At 42.5% G+C, this 20,405-nt stretch overlaps 2 long non-coding RNA genes across 2 annotated transcripts; one reads left to right on the top strand and one right to left on the bottom strand.

Moving 5' to 3' along the window:
- Positions 1-17,518: 17,518 nt before the first annotated feature.
- On the bottom strand, positions 17,519-17,857 carry LOC144996298 (uncharacterized). The gene is made up of 2 exons (XR_013659297.1): positions 17,758-17,857; positions 17,519-17,643 (listed from the first exon to the last, which is right to left on the bottom strand). It is a non-coding gene; the product is annotated as an uncharacterized LOC144996298 (long non-coding RNA).
- Positions 17,858-17,859: 2 nt separating this feature from the next.
- On the top strand, positions 17,860-18,187 carry LOC144996297 (uncharacterized). The gene is made up of 2 exons (XR_013659296.1): positions 17,860-17,948; positions 18,063-18,187. It is a non-coding gene; the product is annotated as an uncharacterized LOC144996297 (long non-coding RNA).
- Positions 18,188-20,405: the final 2,218 nt, after the last annotated feature.

Genomic DNA, 20,405 nt, shown 5'->3' with positions numbered 1-20,405 from the left:
GCAGTGTGAGCTCCACACTGGAGTGGCAGCTTTGAGAAGAACAGAAGCACGGTCACTGGGCTACCAGGGCCTATCCCGGCCACTCGCGGGTGAAGGCAGGAGACATTCTGGACAGGTCGCCAGTCTGTCGCAGGGCCACAACCACACACCCATGTACACAATTTAGAGTTACCAATTAAGCTATGAAATATGTTTTTGGACGGTGGGAGGAAGCCGGAGTCCCCAAAGAAAACCCATGTATCCACAAGGAGAACATGCAAACTCCACACAGAAAGGTCCTCCATTGAACCAGGGGCCTTCTTGCTGTGAGGCAATAGCGCTAACCACTGCGCCACCGTACAGGAGGAAAGTAGAACTCTTTATTCTAAGAGAAAGATCTATCCCACTTTAAACAATGAGCCTCTTGATGCTGGAAATACCTGGCTCATCTGAGTGTGTAAAATATACGATCTGCCATCAAACCCATTTGAAAGAAGGAAAAAGATCAAGTAATCTGCATCTTCATCTCACTGTTTATTCCCCACCTCAGCAATCCATTATTCTGTGAATGTGTTCTAAAATGAGTCTGACTAAAAAGCAGTAGTGAACGATTACAATCCTGAGAATATGGTTTCAAATGGAGGATGTTCATTAAATTTAGTTTTGATCTTGTTTTGTTTCTCACAAATCTTACTGCTGGACAAAGAAGAGGAGGAACCAAGACTACAGATAACAGAGCAGTTGTGACAGATGAGCCAGGATGAGTGAATAACAGACCAGAAGGTGAGGGGCGTGGACATGGAAACAAAACCAGCCTGGATACTAAAAAAATCCGGGAAACAGGAGAAGCAGAACAAAATAGAAGAAAACAAGGTTTAGTGACATGCGAAACTAAAGTGGAAATGTCAGAGCAAAGGAAAACAGGATTTTGAACTGAAAAGAGATGGGCAAAGAGGTAAAAGAATGAAGAGGAGATTTCCTGAGGGTTCTGGACTCTGGGGTTAGGAGGTCACAGCTGAATCCACAGATGCTCTTCATGCAGGAGGATCCTGACAGTGACCTCGTCTCTGGAAGAGGAGGTCATTTATCACAGAGACCATCAGTCATCAGCCTGACCTTTCCGCAATCAACTTATGACCCCCACTGTTTATTCCCCAGCTCGGCCATCCATTATTCTTCAGCGCCAGTGCCAGATATGCCAATGATACGATGCCTGCATGGACGTGGACCCAGACTGCTTATTGTCAAGAACACTTTCAGACTGAAATATCAGAAAATTCCACAAAGATAATCACTTGTGCCCAGCGACAGATTGGCGAACTGTCCAGGGTGTCCCCTGCCTTCGCCCACAAGTGGCTGGGATAGGCTTTGGCAGACCCGTGACCCCGAAAGGGATAACATGGCAGAAGATGAATGAATGAATAAATGAATAATTACTTGTGTTGCAAATAATCAGATTGAGAAACAACAAAGTTTTGACAGGGTGGAGACTTAAGCCTAAAAACCCTTCTAGAATTTGTCAAAGAAATTTACAGAGAAATAAAGTCAGTCTTGATAAGTGCCCAAGCCAAACTTTAGATGTGAACCCATCAAAGCCTTAAACACACATCCATTCACCTCCTTGTCCCGCATAGTCTTCTGTAGGGTCGTTGAGATGCTTTAGGGCAAAGGCAGAGTACAAAGGTCAATCCACACACAGACACAGTCCTAAGGGACAGCTAAGAGTCACCAATCCAACATATGACAGATGTTATGGGATTGTAGGAGAAAGAAAGCCTTTGGGTAGACTCCACCTGGAATTGAACTGGATCTATGAAGGTAAATATGTTCCAAAAAGGACGCACTTTTAGATTTGATGTGAGAACTTACTTATTAAAGAATGTGAGAACTTACACACTAAAAATCTGCATCTGTGTGTAAAAATCTTCTGCTGTAAGGTTTGACAACAAAATTACAACTGACAAATTCCCCTTTGCATGTGTTCATTTACAGTTACAACCTCCAATCTGTGATCAGAACTGCTCAAATGTGCTTCTGCGTGTGCTCAAATCGGACTTGGTTAAGGTAGAAAGGTCTTCGCAGATTCGGACTGCCTGCTTCAATAACTCTTCTGATAGACGTTCAAATGTGACAGCAAGTATCTCAATCCTTTTGTATTAATGCAGAGAGTAAACTGCAAATGCATTTCAAAAGAAAAAAAATAGTTTTTTCCTGCATTTTAATGAGAAATGATCTCTTTGTGCTGTAAATGCAGACATGCAGCGTCTGCAGCACCGTGAACAGGAACATCCTCTTTGTTGTAGCAGGACAATAGTGTCAGGATAAGTCAGTACAGAAAATTTGGTGACAATAGTATCACTGTGCTCAGGGCTATTGAGCACCTTTATTATAAATCATATGCATTAACATTTGAAAAATTATATTAGATCAACTTTATTAATCCCCGTTATCAGCTGGGGCTGTCGCAGCCGCGCTCCACCCTCGCCCAGCGGGCTCCTCGCCTCTCCTTTCCTCCTTTTCCACTGGAGCGGCGGCAGACCGCCATGGGGCCCTGTGTCGTGCGCGGGCAGCACAGAGACACCAGGGTCCACCGGCAGCCACCCACCGGCACCGTGTTCCCCACGGCTGGGGCTGTCGCAGCCGTGTCTAACCCCCCCCCCCCCTCCCCCTCCCGTTCCATTTTCGGACACAGACCAGTTTTGACACAAGTTTCTCGGTAGAATGTGTCAGAAGTCCGAGCGCAGTTGTAGAGCCCTTGTGATTTGCGCCAGCAGTTTCAAGCACACGCAGAAGCACATTTGAGCAGTTGGAATCACAGATTTGAAGTTGTAACTCTAAATGAACACATGCAAATGGGAATTTGTCAGTTGTGATTTTGTTTGTCAAACCTTACAGCAGAAGATTTTTACACACAGATAAAGATTTTTAGTGTGTAAGTTCTCACATTAAATCTACAAGTGCCTCCTTTTTGGAACATATTTACCTTAATATGGAGCCTTCCTGCTGTGAGGTGAGCGTCCTAACCGTTACGCCACCATACTTGGCCATATGGTCATTTTTATCCTCATTCAGTGGAGTGCTAAGCTTCCCTTCTTTTTATTCAACACCTGAAACACACAAAGATTAAGAAACCCACTAAAATCACAAAATTGAATTTAGTTAAATAAACTGAACTAAAGGTCAAGTTTACGACGGAGTTTTAGGGCCACGGTGTGGAAAAAGAATTCTGGCCAACGTGGCGAGATTAAAGTCGTCATGTCGACTTTAATCTCGTCATGACGAGAAAAAACTCGACACAAAGTTTCGAGAAAAAACTCGTCTTGTCGAGATAAAAGTCGAAATAAAGTTTCGAGATTAAAGTCGCAATGTTGCGCGCGAGAGAAAAAAACTCGTAAATTTACGAGATTATTGTGGAAGTGAGAATGCAGAGCAGCAGGTGAACGCCGTGCAGCAGCAGATCAGACCGACTAAACGTAGTTGAACAGGTGAGCTGAATGTTTATTGATAACGTTCCAAATGTCTGGAAGCTCATTTGTTTGATTTACAAGTTATTAAAGTTTTATTTATTGATGGTTGGTTTGCAGGATCTCTGCCTCCATACTCTGCAGCCCGATGATGAAGCCGGCATCGGGTGTCCCTGCAGCTGTTTGCTTGAATCCTTTCTTCCTCCTCCAAAGACAAGATCTCTATGTTTGTGTGATGCTTCCGTCTGAGGAGGAGAAGCACTTTTTGCCTTTATCAACGTTGTAATGCTAATATAATAGACTATTTTCATTCATCTTTGTTTTTTAATGATCAAACGGGTCGCTTCATCTGCAGGAGGGGGCGTATGTAACACTGTTTAATTCCGCATTGGTGATCGGATGACAGGTTCATGACGTAATGTGACAGATGAACTTCAGGTTATGTGAATGAAAAGGAGAATAAAGGCTGCAGCGATCCACTACACCCAAACGTTTCTCTGAGCTCCTTATTTTACAAATACCCGGAAAGACGGCTCCACTAACAATAATCTGATTTTGAGTCGCCAAAAGGTTCAGCATCTCTTTGTTTTAAACCTATAATCCGAAAATAAAGCTTCACAAAAGGCTCTACATCTTTCATCTTCAAGCTAGGCTCCGATAAACAGACAACTTCGGGGTTTTCTTCTTGTTAATCTATGACTTTTTTCCCGTAAATTTACGAGTTTTTATCTCCTAATGAAATTACTTTTTTTTTGGTGGCCATAAAACTCTGTCGTAAACTCTTAAATACAAAGCCACTAGCTCACTAACAGCCATAACATTGAATACTCCTGAAAGACTCAGCTTCACTGCTCGCGCGCAACATTGCAACTTTAATCTCGAAACTTTATTTCGACTTTTATCTCGACACGACGAGTTTTTTCTCGAAACTTTGTGTCGAGATTTTTCTCGTCATGACGAGATTAAAGTCAACATGACGACTTTAATCTCGTCATGTTGGCCAGAATTTTTTTTCCTCACCGTGGCCCTAAAACTCCGTCGTACAAGTTAGCTGATAAGCAGAAGTGGAATATTTACAGTAATATTGCACCTTATGTTGTTCATCTTTTGGCCCTCAAGGGTCACCACAGTCAATCAGCTTTCACTGATTCCTGCCATATTTAGTTTGGCAGGAATTTTTACACCCAATGGCATTCCTGACACAACCCTTTATTTTATATGAGACTGGAAATGGCACAGGGGGACCCAGACTAGGGCCTCCTCATGGCTACATAGTTAGGCAGTAGTGCGAAGAGTGTTGTTTAAGGACCCACACTGGACGAAGTGCCCTTTGGGAAACAAACCCTGGTTTCCCATGGACCAGTCCTGCATGCAGCAAAACAAACAAACAAAAAAAACAATAAAAAAATTCTAGCACTACTGGTTAAATGACTCGTGGGCAAATTAAAAGCTAAGCAATTGGTTGTTTTTTTCCGTCAATGTAAATGTTTAAAACCAAAATCCTGTTTGTCAAAAAATTACGAAACTTTCGCGATCTCCAAGCTGGTTTCAGGTTTGCTTTCACTTTTTCTTTGATTACATGGACTGGTTTGGTTTGACCGAGGAACATTGTTTTTATTCCAGAGTTTTGCAGCGCTCTTTGAAAGGTTACGTAGCCTATGGACATATATGTGTTATTTATAAATCTTATGATAATAAAAATAAATCATTTTAAATGAAGCAACTTTTAGAACACTTAGTGTTGAGGTACAGAATGAAACAAGTATAAAAACAACATGATAAAAAAATGAAATTAGGATGGCTTTGAAGGTAGGAAGGATGGTTTTGTAAAGCCATGAGCTGGTGGAGTTGGTACTGTGAGAGGCAGAATTTAAGTTGTGATGTGTACTGCTGATCTGGACCAGTTGAGGTTTGTGAATTTCTTTTTGGAGAAGACCAAAGAGAAGGGGAGTTATAATATTCAAGACAGAAGATAACATTGCAGAGACTGAATGAGGAGAGGGGAGTGAGTGAGGGTCTGGTTAATTATGCAAAAGTGAAAATATGCTAACTGAGTGACAATATTGACATGAGAGTAAATGAATGATGCGCCGTCGAGGATGAAACAGAGACTCTTTACCTGTGGGGAGGGAAGGACCAAGGAGCTGTTAATGTTCGGGAAAAAAAATTGTTTTCGTATAGTTTTGTATCTGTAAGGATAGCAGCTCAGCTTCATCACTGTTTGACAATAGGTAAACCCATATTTAAGGCCCTTGATTAGGGAAGAGGACTGAAGTTCAGAATTTGGTTTGTTGGAAATATAAAGCTGGGTGTCATCAGCAAAACAAAGAAACTGAATGTTGAGTTTGTGAAAAAAGGAAGGGTATAATCTTGGTAATGAAGAAGAGTGGCCCCTTGGGTCGCACCTGAAGTGTCAGAGGAGCGCTCGGATCACACGGTTTTGAACTGGTTGAACAGGTTGAGAGGTATGAGTGAAATCAGTGAAGGAGTGTGTCAGTAATGCTAAGGGAGGATTATTTATTCAGCAGGATGGAGTGAGAGATGGTTTCAAAAGCAGCACTTCTATAAGATAGGATGAGGATGAATAACAAACCAATGTCAGCTACAAAGAGAAAGTCATTGGTCATTTCTATACGAGCTGTTACTGTTCATGGTGTGATATAAAATCAGACTAGAGTTTTGGGCCGAAGCAATTAGTTATATCTCTAGAGATGCTACGATAGCCTCTTAAGATACATAAAGAGCGACGCCATATTTGAAAGGACTGTAAACAATGAAACATGGCTTAGCAAATACTGTAAAATGACGATATAATTCGTACTTTGGATCTGTTTTTAAAAAGAAAAAAACTGTGATCATCACAGAAATAAGAGCCTAATCATGGGATTAATGTTTTTGTACAAAATGCAAGAGAAGAACGGCATTTCAAACTTTTCTATAAACAGAAAATCACAATGTAAGAAACCCAATGCGTACATAAAAAATGGTTGTAATTTTATTCAAATCTAAACACAGACTAAAATTTTAAAAAACTGTCAGACTCCTCGTCTGTGTTTTAAAACGGGTCAGTGGGTAGCCGACATAACTGCAGAACGCTCGCGTCTGTTGTATTTACGGGCCGATCTGCACCCGGGGCAGTGAGACGCGGTTGGAGCGGACTGAGGACAGTGCAACCCGGTCGACGGTTGCGCCAGTCCGGGGGGCCCGTGGTTGGGAAAGAAGACGCAGTGAACACTTTAGTCCACGGCCCTGGTGCGGTGAGGTCCAGGGTGTGTTCGCTGTAAAGCACGCAAGGGCTTGTCCGGCCGAAGCCGGTCACGATACACTACTGTGGGGGGATATGCACCCCACGGTCTTCGCTCGCCCATACCGAGGGAAGTTTCTTTTTCTCTGCTTAGTAAAATGCTTCAATTCAATGGGCCATCCTCCAAAAAAACAAAACAAAAAAAATTGGTGGCCCTCACTCAGATCTTCCTAGAATCTTTTCTATACGTTCTCCTTTGTTAGCTGACAGTAATAATTTACCTGTGAAAAGTCACATCCTTGCTTTTCCGGCTCTATTTTTGCAATTGTAGCACAACAATATCCAATATGGTGTCCAACTTTGCACACGCAACAAGCTATCGTAGCAACTCTAGCCTGTATAACTCATTGGGCGGAAGTTATAAAGCTTGTGGAAAATTAATCTGGTTTGCTCCATCTGGCAGGAATGGCTTATATTTGTCTTCTCCTCAGGCATTGGCAGTTTGTTGTAGTTTCTGCTCACACTTCAGCCTTTTAATCATGTTTTCCTGCCTTTCCTGATCTTCCAGGTCTACACCCTGACCTTTTCAGATCTCCAAGCCGTGCTAGCTGATGATTAAGCTCAATCAGATGTCTCTCTGATTAAATGAACACACCTGGTCCAGGTGATCAGCAGAAAGCAGTGCAGGTAGAGCTGGAAAACCGGCAGGACAGTAGATCTTGAGGACTGGGAATGATCAGCCCTGATCCACACAGTCTTCAGGGGACAAGTTGTTCTGATTTTCCTATTTTTCCCTCCCCACTGTTCATTTACTCATTGTTTAGTGCTCCTGTCTCTTCTGGTTTCATCTTCATAGCTCCATCAAAGCTGACTTCATAGGCCCCAACCAGCACTCAGCTCATAAAATGTTGTTTCTAACTACTCCCGGGTTTCTGCCTTCTTTTGGCGTTTCTTTTAGACCGAGTTGGCAACCAGCATGAATGGAAGGAGCCAGATATGAAGGGGACCAGCCAGTCGGTGTGTGATTCTTCCACAAGCCACAAAAGCACCTAATATTTACAAAAAAAAGCATGCTTTTCGAAACTTCAGTCATTCAGTCTAATATTAAAGAGAAATCAACAACAGAAAATACACGATCAGGTACTGTTGTCACTTTTCAGTGTATGCAACCTCATGTACAATGATCTCCTGCTTAGAGGTTATGTTTTGTGTTTAGCTGTTCACTGGCTTGGATCAGAGTGTCAGTTTGAGAAAGCGGAAAGTCTGCTGTAATTCAGTTTTGAAGCTTCTATTGAAAAGACTAAGAAGACATGTACGTGTTGTAATTGTACCAGCAGTTTTGAAAAAGCTAGATGTTTCTCTGGCGTTCACAGGAAAATCTTTTCAGATGGTTTACTTCATTACTATCAAACTTATTCCAACAAAGCTTTTTTTGTTTGAGTCAAGTTAATCAGAGATTTTGCAGTCTGAAGAGATGTCTCTCCCATTCTTAATCTCCAGGTCTGCTTTGTTTATCAAAGCTCTGCAGTGACTCAGACGTGACCTCCTGAAGACCTCACAGGAAGTACCAAGCTTTGGTTTGACATACAGCACCTCCTGGAGCCGGACTGTGCAATACAGGCTAGTTCCCATGCAGGGCAATGAGCTCTAATCTCACTGTCACAAAGAGAAAGACAGAGCCCGGTTAGCTCATATCAACACAGACAGTTGCCTCATAAGTGAAATCGCCGGGACAGCTGCTCTAGTTGGCACAATTGGTGTGGTGTCATGGAGCAATAAGATGGGCACAAACTAGAACAACCGGGTCCAGAAGTCGCTGAAAGACAATATCAGGTAGGGGAGGCTGGTAAGCATGAAGGACCCAAAATGCAGAGACGGGAGGCATGCGGTTCCAGGACAAGGGGTTTATTAACTAACAAAAAGCACTGCGGAGCAGGGAAAACTAAAAACTAAACTTACTGTGAGCTAAACAAAAAAACCATAGCAGAAGACAGTCAGCGAAGAGACGGTATTAAACCAGCACAAGAAGAAGGGAGAGACAAGACTTAAATACAAAACAGGACTGACAAGACACAGGTAAACATGATCAGGAGAGATTGGGACCGGGGAAGTAAAACTCAAAAGCATGACAAAACAGGAAACCTTCAAAAATAAGACAAGAAACAAAACTCAAACATGATAGAAACAAAAGAAGCAAAAACTAAGGCAGACGAGGCAGGGTCATGGTGCGCCGGCGGGTCGGGCCAGTAGTTGGGGTTGGTCAAGTTGTCCACCATGTTGTCCACCAACAGGGCAGGCGGGTCAGGCCAGCAGTCAGCTGGCGGGTCAGGCATGGAGTCTGGGACCGGTGTGGCAAAGTCAGGGTTCAGCCAGTCGTCTAGCTCCGGCGGGTTGGGTCAGTCGTCAAGCTCTGGCAGGTCGGGCTAGTCGTCAAACCAGTCGTCGTTATTTTTTTTAAATTAAATTATCTTTATTTGTCTGCCAGGAGCCATAAAAAAAATTAAAAGTAGCTTGAAAAGTAACATGAATATTGCATTATGGATACTGATGTAAATGGCGTATACTTATATAGCACTTTTCTACCTACAAGGCCCAAAGTGCTTACAGTCACAGACACATTCACCCACACATTCACACACTGGTGGCGGTTCCGCTGTTGAACACTGGCACCAACCTACCACCAGAGGCAAGGTGGGGTTCGGTGACTTGCCCAAGGACACTTTGACACATGGGTGTGCAAGGCGGGAATTGAACCTGCAATCTTACGATCATGGGTCGAGTGCCCTACCGCTACACCACGGCCGCCCTAAGACTGTTGAAGCTTAAAAAAACATCAATCAATAAAACTTTATTTATAGAGCACTTTTCATAAAAAAGTATAACACAAAGTGCTTGAACATGAAACACTTCAGATGACCATGGACCCCACAATCTCCCTCTGCAACATCAGAAGCGTTTTAAGTTGCAGTTCCTTAAAGACCCACTTTAATGGAATTTTCGAGTTTTTAACATGTTTTTGTGACATTTTTCTGAGGGACACATAAATAAAATTAAGCTTATATTTGCCTGAGTGTTTCTGTATTCAAATCATTGTGAATCAGGAGCAGATGAAAAAATGCTGTTTGAAAAAGAGCGTATTTGTGTTCTGCAGTTTTTTTCATGCTCAGACACACCTGCCTTTGATGACTGTCATTGTCAGGCTTCTGCAGAGCCTGATGATGAGCTGAGTCAGATGTGCATAAGCAGGGCAACATCCAAAACATGCAGTGTGCCCCAAGGACCTGGATTGGGAAACACTGACAGAAAGATTCGCTGGGTGGACATCGAGCTTCCTGCTCCTCTCCTTTCAGATCCATCCACTTTCAGACAAATAGATTCATGAACATCTTGTGTTTTCTTCATCTGAGCTGGCATTTGTGTCGTAAGGAGCAAGCTGGATGGATCAAAAATAACAGACAGCAGAGTGGTGGATGACAATTTATTAAGAGCTTGGAGCTGGCCAGGGAGGCAGGGATGTGCTGGAGCCAAAATGTCAAAACCTGGAGTCACCAACCCTGTTCCTTGTGGGCTACTCCCCTGCTTGTTTTGCTGCTTTTTGCTGGATTGAATCAGCCCAGATCCTGATTGCCTGAATACACCTTATCCAGGTGAGCAGCAATTACTGAAGTAGGGTTAGCTGCAAAACAAGCATGCTCATGAGGAACAACCGTCCAACTGACTGAGTCAGTAAGAGACAACCTGGTACAGGGTGGCTGGAGGAACTGGGCTTGATGCTATTGTCCTGATGAGAGAAGTGGCTTCAGCTGAAAAAGGGGTGGAGCAAGAGATACACAGGAACAGAGGTGGAAACCCAACAATCTGGCTCAAAACTGTATGGCTGGATAGCTCCAATATTGCTTGCTATTTTTGTTGTAGGGGTAATGTTATGTTGAGGTTGTGAGGGGCTGTACGCTAGAAGGAGCATGTATACAGGCTGTACTCAGAAATGGGGAGTGGGGTGCTTGGCGCCAACAGTCCTCTGAGTCCATAACTCAGAGGCAAATTCTAATGAACTTCTGCCGCTCCACAGAAGCTAAGTCCTAGAAAACAACATAGAATAATTTTATTTGGGCTAAAAATAGCATAAACATAATAAAAGAACGCTGGAAACACTTTTATAAAAGATGATCAGAGTTGGACTTAAACCTTTTCTTGCACGTTTTTTTTGTTAGTCTTGTGAGCATAGAGTTCTCGTTTACTTTGATTTCAGTTGTTTTCTTGGTTCATAAAATGTTCCGTTTTCAGGTTTTGTGCTTTCCTGTTGCAGTCTCACCAGGTTTATGTTGATCATTTTCCACATCTGTCATCACTTAGACTAAACATCCTCAGTCTGTTTAAGTTTCTGGTTTTCAGTTCAGTCCAGTCAGGTCATCTGCTATTATCAACTTTGAATGTTGTTGTTGCCCCCGTTAGCTAACGGCTTTCTCATGTTTGAGTTTATTTGCTCAGGATTTTGTTTTCTAACGCTTAGCCTGTTCTCCTGTGGTTCGGGTTCCTCCCTAATGGTTCCTGGCAGTTTTTTGTGTTCATGGATACTTCAACTCTTAACATTCTGATTTTGTTTTTGATTTTTTTTTCATTTTAAACCTCAAAAGCAGTTTCAGTGTAATAGTTATGTGTCTTTTTAGTTTTTTTGGCCCAAGTTTAATTTCTGTTTAAATTCTATTCAGTTTTATTTATATAGCCCCGTTTTACTACACAGTAGTTTCTGTGGGCTTCACTAATTTTACAAAACGTAAAATCTTTACAAAAAATACTAAAGCTGATTGCTAAACTAAACCGGGCATCAAGTCTAAAACAAATTAAATTCCAGGAGGAAAAAAAAGAAAGAAACCTCAGGGATGTCAACATGAAGGAGGGATTTTCTCCCAGAACGGACAGGCAATGTACTAGGACTCTTAGAGAAGTATTAGCTTATCTAACTCTACAACTACAACTACGTGTTTCAATCGTGTTGCCGATGGGCTTCATCCAAATGGAACTGGGGGGCGGCTGGGGGCGCGAGACGAGATAGAGACGAGGTCAAAAGCCAAGGTCAGGAGCACAGACGAGCCAACTGCAATGTGAAATTACTCCCTCTCCCCCAGAGGGGAGTGGGAAAGAGGGACAACACATGAATTGCACTGCACCAAAAAAAAGACATGGAGAACTAAATGAAAAATAATGATCAACAATAGAGGAGAGGAGAAATAGATGAGAACAGAGAACAGAACCCCAGTGCACAGTACTTTCCCCAGACTCTGACTTCTAGCAGTTTACTAGCAACTAATAGTTTTTGTTATTAAATTTGGTAATAGTAAGAAAAAAAATAGTAGGTAATAGTAAGAAACCTACATTTTTAGCAAATCAGGATTGATATAGTATAGTATTAATCTAAGCAGGGGGAATAGGCCGCCCTGCCCTGGTTTATGAAACCTTCTACCCTTTGCTTAGATCCATGGAGATATATAATGGATGTAATGCAAATTGTAATTATTCCCCCAAACTTCATTAAGGTAAGTTGGGACAGCAAAAAGGTAAATATTCTCTGATTACTGGCTAGCCTGGCAATAAACCTGTCCAAAGAGGAACGTTTTAAGCTGAACTTTGAATGTAGAAACTGTGTCTGCCTCTTTTACATGAGCTGCAAGCTTATTCCATAAGACAGGGGTTGGTGGCTAAAGCCTCTACCTCCAACTGTAATTTTATTGTCTTGTGTTCATAATATAATATTTTCTTTTGAAGGAGCCTCTCTGGCTCTCAAGAACACTAAACAAGCAAAAAACCCACAAAATCATGAAAAACAAGTGTAAAAAGAGAAACTGGTTTGTTTGAAGAATTTGGAACAATTTCAAACAGATGAGTTTGAAGTTAGGGAGAGAAAAGTTACATTTCTCAGGTGACATGGCAGTGAGTTCTAGCAGAATGATGGTGAGGCGAGCACAAAGGACTAATTAATGGAAGGAGGGATCCAAAAGATATGGTTGTTTGAGGTTGTTTTAATGATTGCTGCTCCTGGTCTCCAGTCTTAAGTCTCTTGCATTTGAGTTTCCACAGCAGCTTTGGATTTACTGAGAAAAAAAAGTGGTGAAGCAGAAGAAAAAGAAGGACAATAACTGCAAAAGCATGATGTTATAGGTCCACATGGCAAGAGTTCATGGAACTACAACATTCCAGTAGCTGAGATCTCTCCTCACCCGGCAGAGACCTTCAATACAAATGACCTGCAGTAAGAGGCAGACTTTATCAGCAGGGGATCAAAGGTCATGACCCTTCTCTCCTAAGCCCCATGAGAGGACGTCTTTTGGTTGTTTGTCCTCAAATTAAAAGATGAGTTTATCCAACCCTCACACTTCAGAGCTGACAGCCCCCAGTGGCCCCCCCGATCGCCTGGATGACTGCTTTCTTCTTCTCACTAATTCATTTATTCCCTTCATTACCTCTTTTCAGGAGCCCTCTGGGAGACGGCCTCCATTTGCCCACAGAACTTGATCATGCTCCAGAAGTTTGTTCCAGAACTAATTGTTCTGACAACAGGAAAACCTTCACAGAAATCATTTTTAGAAAACTGGATTTGTTGAAACAAATTTTTTAAACAGTTGGTGCTTTAACTAAACAAAACAAATCTCCAACTTCAGCATGTTTGAGTTTTTTTATTACAAAGTTTACAGCTTGTAATTAAATTAACTAAATTTAAATTAAATTTGGTTCCAGGCCCACAACCTTTTTTCTTTTTCAGAAATATTGAACTATGGAAGAGGATTCGGGCCATGGAGAAAGAAAAAAACAAGGGCATAGAAAACTCTGAAAAGTCAGAATTTTCTATGACCTTTTTTCTTTCTCAATGGCCCTAATCCTCTTTCGTATTGAACATACTAAAAGCTAACCCATTTCATATTTGTGTCTTGCTTGCATTTTTAATGTAAAATTAAGAAATTGTTAGGTTTGGAGTAGCTGGACCCAAAAATGCAGACAGGGACTTATTATTTATTGTAGGATGAAAAGGAGTTAGGCTTTGGATTTTTGGTGTTGGTCTTTGGGTTCTTTGATGTTGGCTTAGGTTTTTGGTGTTGGTCTTGGTTCTTTGGGTTTTGTTCTCTGGGTTGGTTGTGAGTTCTTTGGCTTTGGTTCTTGTGGCTTTGGTTCTGGTGGCTTTGGTTCTGGAGGCTTTGGTTCTGGAGGCTTTGGTTCTGGAGGCTTTGGTTCTGGAGGCTTTGGTGTGGGCTTTGGTGTGGGCTCGGCTTTGGCTTTGGCTTTGGCGTAGGCTTCGGCTTGGATTGGTGAATCCTTCATGAAAGCAGACGAACCGACAAAGGCTGGAGGGCGAGATGGACTAAAATAGGTTCGCTGATTGGGTGCTGAACAGGTGTGAGAGACCGGATCCTCAAGCAGGTGTGCAGGGGCGACCCCGACACCTGACAGAAATTGTGTTATGACAATAGTTGAGTACTTGCATTTCTGTGTTTCTATAGATAACTGCATCTGTTTGAAAGAGTAAGCACCTACGTGTCATGATCGTTTAGCGGGACAGACCCAGATGCTAGAACCCGGAAGGAAACACAGGAGAATGATCAGGTAAGTTACAGAGTTTATTTTCCTGTACAGAGATCCGATGGTTAGTATGGAGGCGGAGCTCTGGCGACAAAGAGGACGACGTGGTAAATGGGAGTCGTGGCTGGAGGTCTTGGCATGGCTTAGGAATCTTAGGGTGGATCGGCCTGCTCCTGAGGACATGTGACTCAGGTGAACACTCGTGGTCAATGATCCTGTTGACGAGGTGCAGGAGTAATATTAGCAAGGAGCCAGAAAACATGAACATGACAAAAAATTTAAGTGACTAGATTTAGCACCATCAGGGGCAACGGACTGGCAATGAATGCTGTAGATAGATCTCCTTATGAAGGATATAGGTTGATGAGGTGAGTGTTCACAGCTGGTAACCATCAGGAAGCAGAGCAGAAAGGGGCGGGGGGAGGAGAGACTGCCAGAGGCACCATGACACCCCGTTTTCTCTAAATGCGATATACTCTGTGAAGAACACAATACTTTTGTTTATGGAACATGGCATTTAGAAAAAATATTTATTTCCTCACTTATTTAAAAACATATAACTATAGTCCCAAGCAGCTGTAAACCACTTTTATTGGAAACATATAGAAAGGTACAATTGCAGCATTTGGTTGCAAATGGGGACTGCACTGTTCACTGAAGTGTACTGATGTTTTCATGAGTTCAGACGATAAAAATTGGATGTGAACACAACCATCTGTTGTGAACACAAGACAGAAAATGGAGAATCTGACCTGATAATGAAGATTTATATACACATTGATCTAAAATCTGAACTGAGAGGAGCATCTTAGATGAGAAGAAGGTGCCTTTGTTAGGGTTGCCTATTAAAACAAATAGAAAACTGCCATTTATGCGTAAAGAAATTTGAAATCCTTCTGTCCTGGAACCTGCAAACTGTATATTCTGTAAGGAGGCTTTTCATTTTATAGCTTCCTCCTAATTGAAAATATTTAATTAGTAAGTCCTTTAAATTTAAGCAGAAGGAACCCATGAAGCTTTAAAATGCTTCACAGCGCCTCCTTAGCTGTACTCATGGGGTGTCAAGTTCTCTTAAATGTTCCACCTTTTTTGTTTAAAATGTTATTTTTTATTAAAGCAGAAAAAGAGCCTCTGACCTTTACTGCACCAAGAAAACAATTAATTGAAGTTTAGAGTATTTTCATTCCATGATTGGGTCCAAGCTGCTTTAATGAAGGTCTGACCTGAGAGTCCACTTGATGGTTTCTGTGTTACATCATGCACTGATCATCAGCATAACAGAATTTCCAAAGTAGTCATCAGGTCAAACACTCTGCATTATTGTTACGGCTGTGGCTGTATTTTGTTTGGATTTCTTTCTGTTCTGTGTGTGTTCTGTATCTTTGTGTGTCTGTTTGTTTGTGATTATTTTCAGGTGTGGTGCAGGTGTGCAAACTGTTGGAGACAACCTTCAAAAGCACCATTTGGACCTCCAGCCTTTGAAAAGAGAGCTTGGCTTCAACTGTTAATTTTTAAGGGAAAAAAGTCCATTACTCAATGTTTAAATAACCGTTTCAAATTTTTTCTATTTCAAAAGTAAAGATCGGGGCGTCCGGTGACGTCACGATGAGGGTAGCAGCTTAGAAACAAAGCTCAGTTGGAAAAGTAAGAAAAAGTGACAATTTCAGATATTAAAATACCTATTAATCGTCTAATTTAAAGAAGCCCGATATGAGCGAACCCCCGAAAACCTGATTCGCAAACAAACAAGAGGTTTCAAAAGAAAATGATCAAAAAAGCGACAGCCTGCTTAGCTAGCATTAGCCCCGATGCCACTAGCATTGAGAACGAGCAGCTAGCTAGCATGTCTCTGCTGGAAGAAATGAAAAAACTCTGGCAAGAAAACACACAGGGCCACAAAAGACACAAAAGATAGTCTGAATCGCCTGGAGAAGTCAATGACAGACATAAAAGAACAGATTGCAGACCACCAGCAGAGGATCGGAGAGTTGGAGGGAGGAGTGAACAGAGGGGGCTAAACGCCACAGGGTGCTCCGGTATTTACTTCAATGTGAAAGGCAACACTCCGCCGCATGTGAAGAATTACAGAACCGGATGAGAAGCAATAACCTGCGTATCTATCAAATACCAGAGGGCAGTGAAGGGGGAAATATGGCTGTGTTTGTTGCCCAAAGTTTTGACGCTGCCGCCCGGCCTAGATATTAACATCGAGAGAGCACACCGCTCACTCCAGTCCAGACCAACAAGCTCAACTGACCCCCCCCCCCCCCCCCCGCTCAAATCTTGTAAGGTTTCTGGACGCAGCGGTAAAGGATGTGGTTCTGCAACAAGCATGGAGGCAAGGAAAAGTTATGTTTCAAGACAGAAGGATCTTTTTCGATCAGGATTACTCGCTGGAGCTACAAGAGAAGAGATCCAAGGTGCACACGGTTGTGAAGCAGTTGAAACAGAAGAACATACAGGCCAAGTGTCTGTATCCAGCACGGCTAAAAATTACGGAGCCCGTGTCCTGACATTAAGATATAAAAATATATCTTGTTCCCACAGATTAATATCTTGTTCCCACAGGTTATTATGTCGTTCGCACGAAATACTATTCCGTTCCCACAAGATACTATTCCGTTCCCACAAGATACTATTGCGTTCCCTCAAAATACTATTCCGTTCCCTCGAAATGATTAACTCGTGCGAACGCAATAATTATGTCGTTCGAACGCAATAATTAATCCGTTCGAACGCAATAATTATTCACGTCATAAGTCATTCAGGCAGATATGCTCTCTGTACGCCGGCAAAAGCCGCTTTCAGCGGTAACTTCCGTGTCTCTGTGACCCATATTCGTTCAAAAAAGGAACATGAAAAACAAAAATGATCACTTTATTACAGTCTCAATGAATATAAGAAAAATATCAAAAGATTTATGATAACTAGGCTGCTTTGTCATACGATAGCTCCTGCTAGGCTACTACTAGCTCCGCCGCAGAGCTCTCTGATCATATATGCCGGCATTTGGGCAACTGGCTGGTCTGTTGTCAGACAGCTGATTTTGTAGTTTAGGGTCGAATAGGAATAATAATATTCAGGACTTGTCTTTTATTAACTTTAGCAGTCAGTATCTTTACATTCGAAGGCTATTAGGCTACATGCTAACTGACTAGCCGATCATTTCCTGTTATTAATTTACGTCATAGATTTACAGCAGATACCTTCACATTTCTGTCTGTGTGTGTCTCATTACATTGCATTGAAGACACGGAGGATGTTTAGAGAACAGATTTATTTATTTTAAAAAGCACAGAAGCATCCATCGTATTCACGTTCACATCATCTGGTACGCCCTCAGTCATCTTGCTGCAAAAACCGCTTCCTGCCGCTACTTCCGTGTCTCTGTGAGCATTCAATAGGGGTAAAAATAAAAGCAAGAATAGTCGATCTGTTATTTTCTCGATGAAAATCTGAAAAATATCATATTAAGCTGGATGCTTCGCCTAAAGCACTTACCTTTAGCTTGTAGCATAACAACAATAGCAGTACGTCCCGTTTCCCAGAGTGCTTTGCTGCCAATCACTGGCCAATTATTGGTCTTGTTGTTAGACCTTGGTCACAGGGACACGGTGATTGGCTAGTGATTGGCAGCAAAGCACTCTGGGAAACGGGACGTACTGCTATTGTTGTTATGCTACAAGCTAAAGGTAAGTGCTTTAGGCGAAGCATCCAGCTTAATATGATATTTTTCAGATTTTCATCGAGAAAATAACAGATCGACCATTCTTGCTTTTATTTTTACCCCTATTGAATGCTCACAGAGACACGGAAGTAGCGGCAGGAAGCGGCTTTTGCAGCAAGATGACTGAGGGCGTACCAGATGATGTGAACGTGAATACGATGGATGCTTCTGTGCTTTTTAAAATAAATAAATCTGTTCTCTAAACATCCTCCGTGTCTTCAATGCAATGTAATGAGACACACACAGACAGGAATGTGAAGGTATCTGCTGTAAATCTATGACGTAAATTAATAACAGGAAATGATCGGCTAGTCAGTTAGCATGTAGCCTAATAGCCTTCGAATGTAAAGATACTGACTGCTAAAGTTAATAAAAGACAAGTCCTGAATATTATTATTCCTATTCGACCCTAAACTACAATATCAGCTGTCTGACAAGACCAGCCAGTTGCCCAAATGCCGGCATATATGATCAGAGAGCTCTGCGGCGGAGCTAGTAGTAGCCTAGCAGGAGCTATCGTATGACAAAGCAGCCTAGTTATCATAAATCTTTTGATATTTTTCTTATATTCATTGAGACGGTAATAAAGTGATCATTTTTGTTTTTCATGTTCCTTTTTTGAACGAATATGGGTCACAGAGACACGGAAGTTACCGCTGAAAGCGGCTTTTGCCGGCGTACAGAGAGCATATCCGCGTGAATGACTTATGACGTGAATAATTATTGCGTTCGAACGGATTCATTATTGCGTTCGAACGACATAATTATTGCGTTCGCACGAGTTAATCATTTCGAGGGAACGGAATAGTATTTTGAGGGAACGCAATAGTATCTTGTGGGAACGGAATAGTATTTCGTGCGAACGACATAATAACCTGTGGGAACAAGATATTAATCTGTGGGAACAAGATATATTTTTATATCTTAATGTCAGGACACGGGCTCCGTAAAAAATCAAGTTGGACTCCGGAGAGAAAACCTTTGCCACTCTGATCAGCGCCTCTGACACCCTGGAGAAACTGGGGATCCAGGTAATCGTTGGAGAACGGGAGTGCAAATTGCACACTGTTCATGGCAGATCAGGGGGCTCATTTAAAAAACTTTGCGTAGGATTTGTGTCAGAAGTGGCGTACGGATGAAACATAGGACGTGCGTACGCACAGAAATATTCGGATTTATAAAACCGTGCGCACGCACATCCTACGCATCTTTCCCTTAATAAATCAAAACCGATTCTAAATGTAGCGCAGCTTTTGCGGCTTCATGACACGCCCATATTTGCCCATAAATAGTCTGTGAAACGCCCACAAGTTAAAATTGATTGATTGCGAAATCATGGCAAACACAGAGAGGAAATCAAAAAAACGTAACTTCACTCAATGTGAAGTAGAAGTTATCGTTGGCGAAGTGGAAAAGAGGAGAAAAGTGTTGTTTGGAGGGCACAGTGTGGGCATTACTAATGCCAAAAAAGGCACTTGAGTGGCAAACGGTGGCAGACGCCGTAAATGCTGTAGCCTCACAACCTCGGACCGTGGCCGAAATAAAAAAGAAATGAAAGAAATGGTCGGACATCAAAGTCGAGGCGAAAAGACGTCTAGCGCTCCATCGCCAGAGTGTGTCTGCCACGGGAGGGGGACAGGGGACACCGGAGCTGACCCCTCTTGATGAGAGACTGGCGGCTATTATTGGGGAATCCCTTTTAAGTGGAGTGGTGACTGAGGCGGAGGGGGACGCCGACGCGCCAGATGCACCGGGTGACACAGGTAAGAGAAATAATTTAAATGAATGCAGTCAAGTCACATATATGCAGGCTACACAATTACAGTTTATTAATATAGAACAATTTTATTTTAGTCGCTGGGTGTTCCAGCGGGGCCAGTGGTTACGATGCTGCAGCTGAGCAGCCGTCTGGACCCAGCGTCTCCACGGCACGCGGCTCTCAACCCTCCAGCAGTGGACATGTCCTCACCGATGCAGTCCTTGAAATGCAGAGGGAAGTCAGTAGTTCAATCAGAGAGGTGACCAAGGAGTTGGGCGAAATCAAGACTGACTGAAATAAACTGCACGATGATGGAATTCTTGAATAAATAATATTTTCCACACCTCTTGTTGTTCTTTACAAGCGACGCATCACTTCCAAGCACTGGCGCACAGCAGCAGCAAATGGCTCAAATGCGTGGGGATGGGGTTCAGGGTCGGGGCCAACACAGCAATCGGCGCCAGGGGGTAGAGGCACGTTTTTAAGCTGTGCCACATTGTGTAACAGCAAATGCCAGCACGATTTGGCACACACTGTCACTTCCACGTGTTTCTTCCATCTGCCAACGGTGTCGCCATTTCTCATTTCACCCGTTTTTGTGCGTACGCCTGGGTCAGAGCTTGCGTGAAGGACCGCACATTTTCCCGTCAAGTTTGCTTTTTA

This window comes from Oryzias latipes, chromosome 12, assembly GCF_053564925.1.
Source record: "Oryzias latipes strain Hd-rR chromosome 12, Olatipes_Hd-rR_3.1".
NCBI lineage: Eukaryota > Metazoa > Chordata > Actinopteri > Beloniformes > Adrianichthyidae > Oryzias > Oryzias latipes.
The sequence above is the reverse complement of the archived record's forward strand: the minus strand, read 5'-3'. Positions and strand labels throughout refer to the sequence as shown.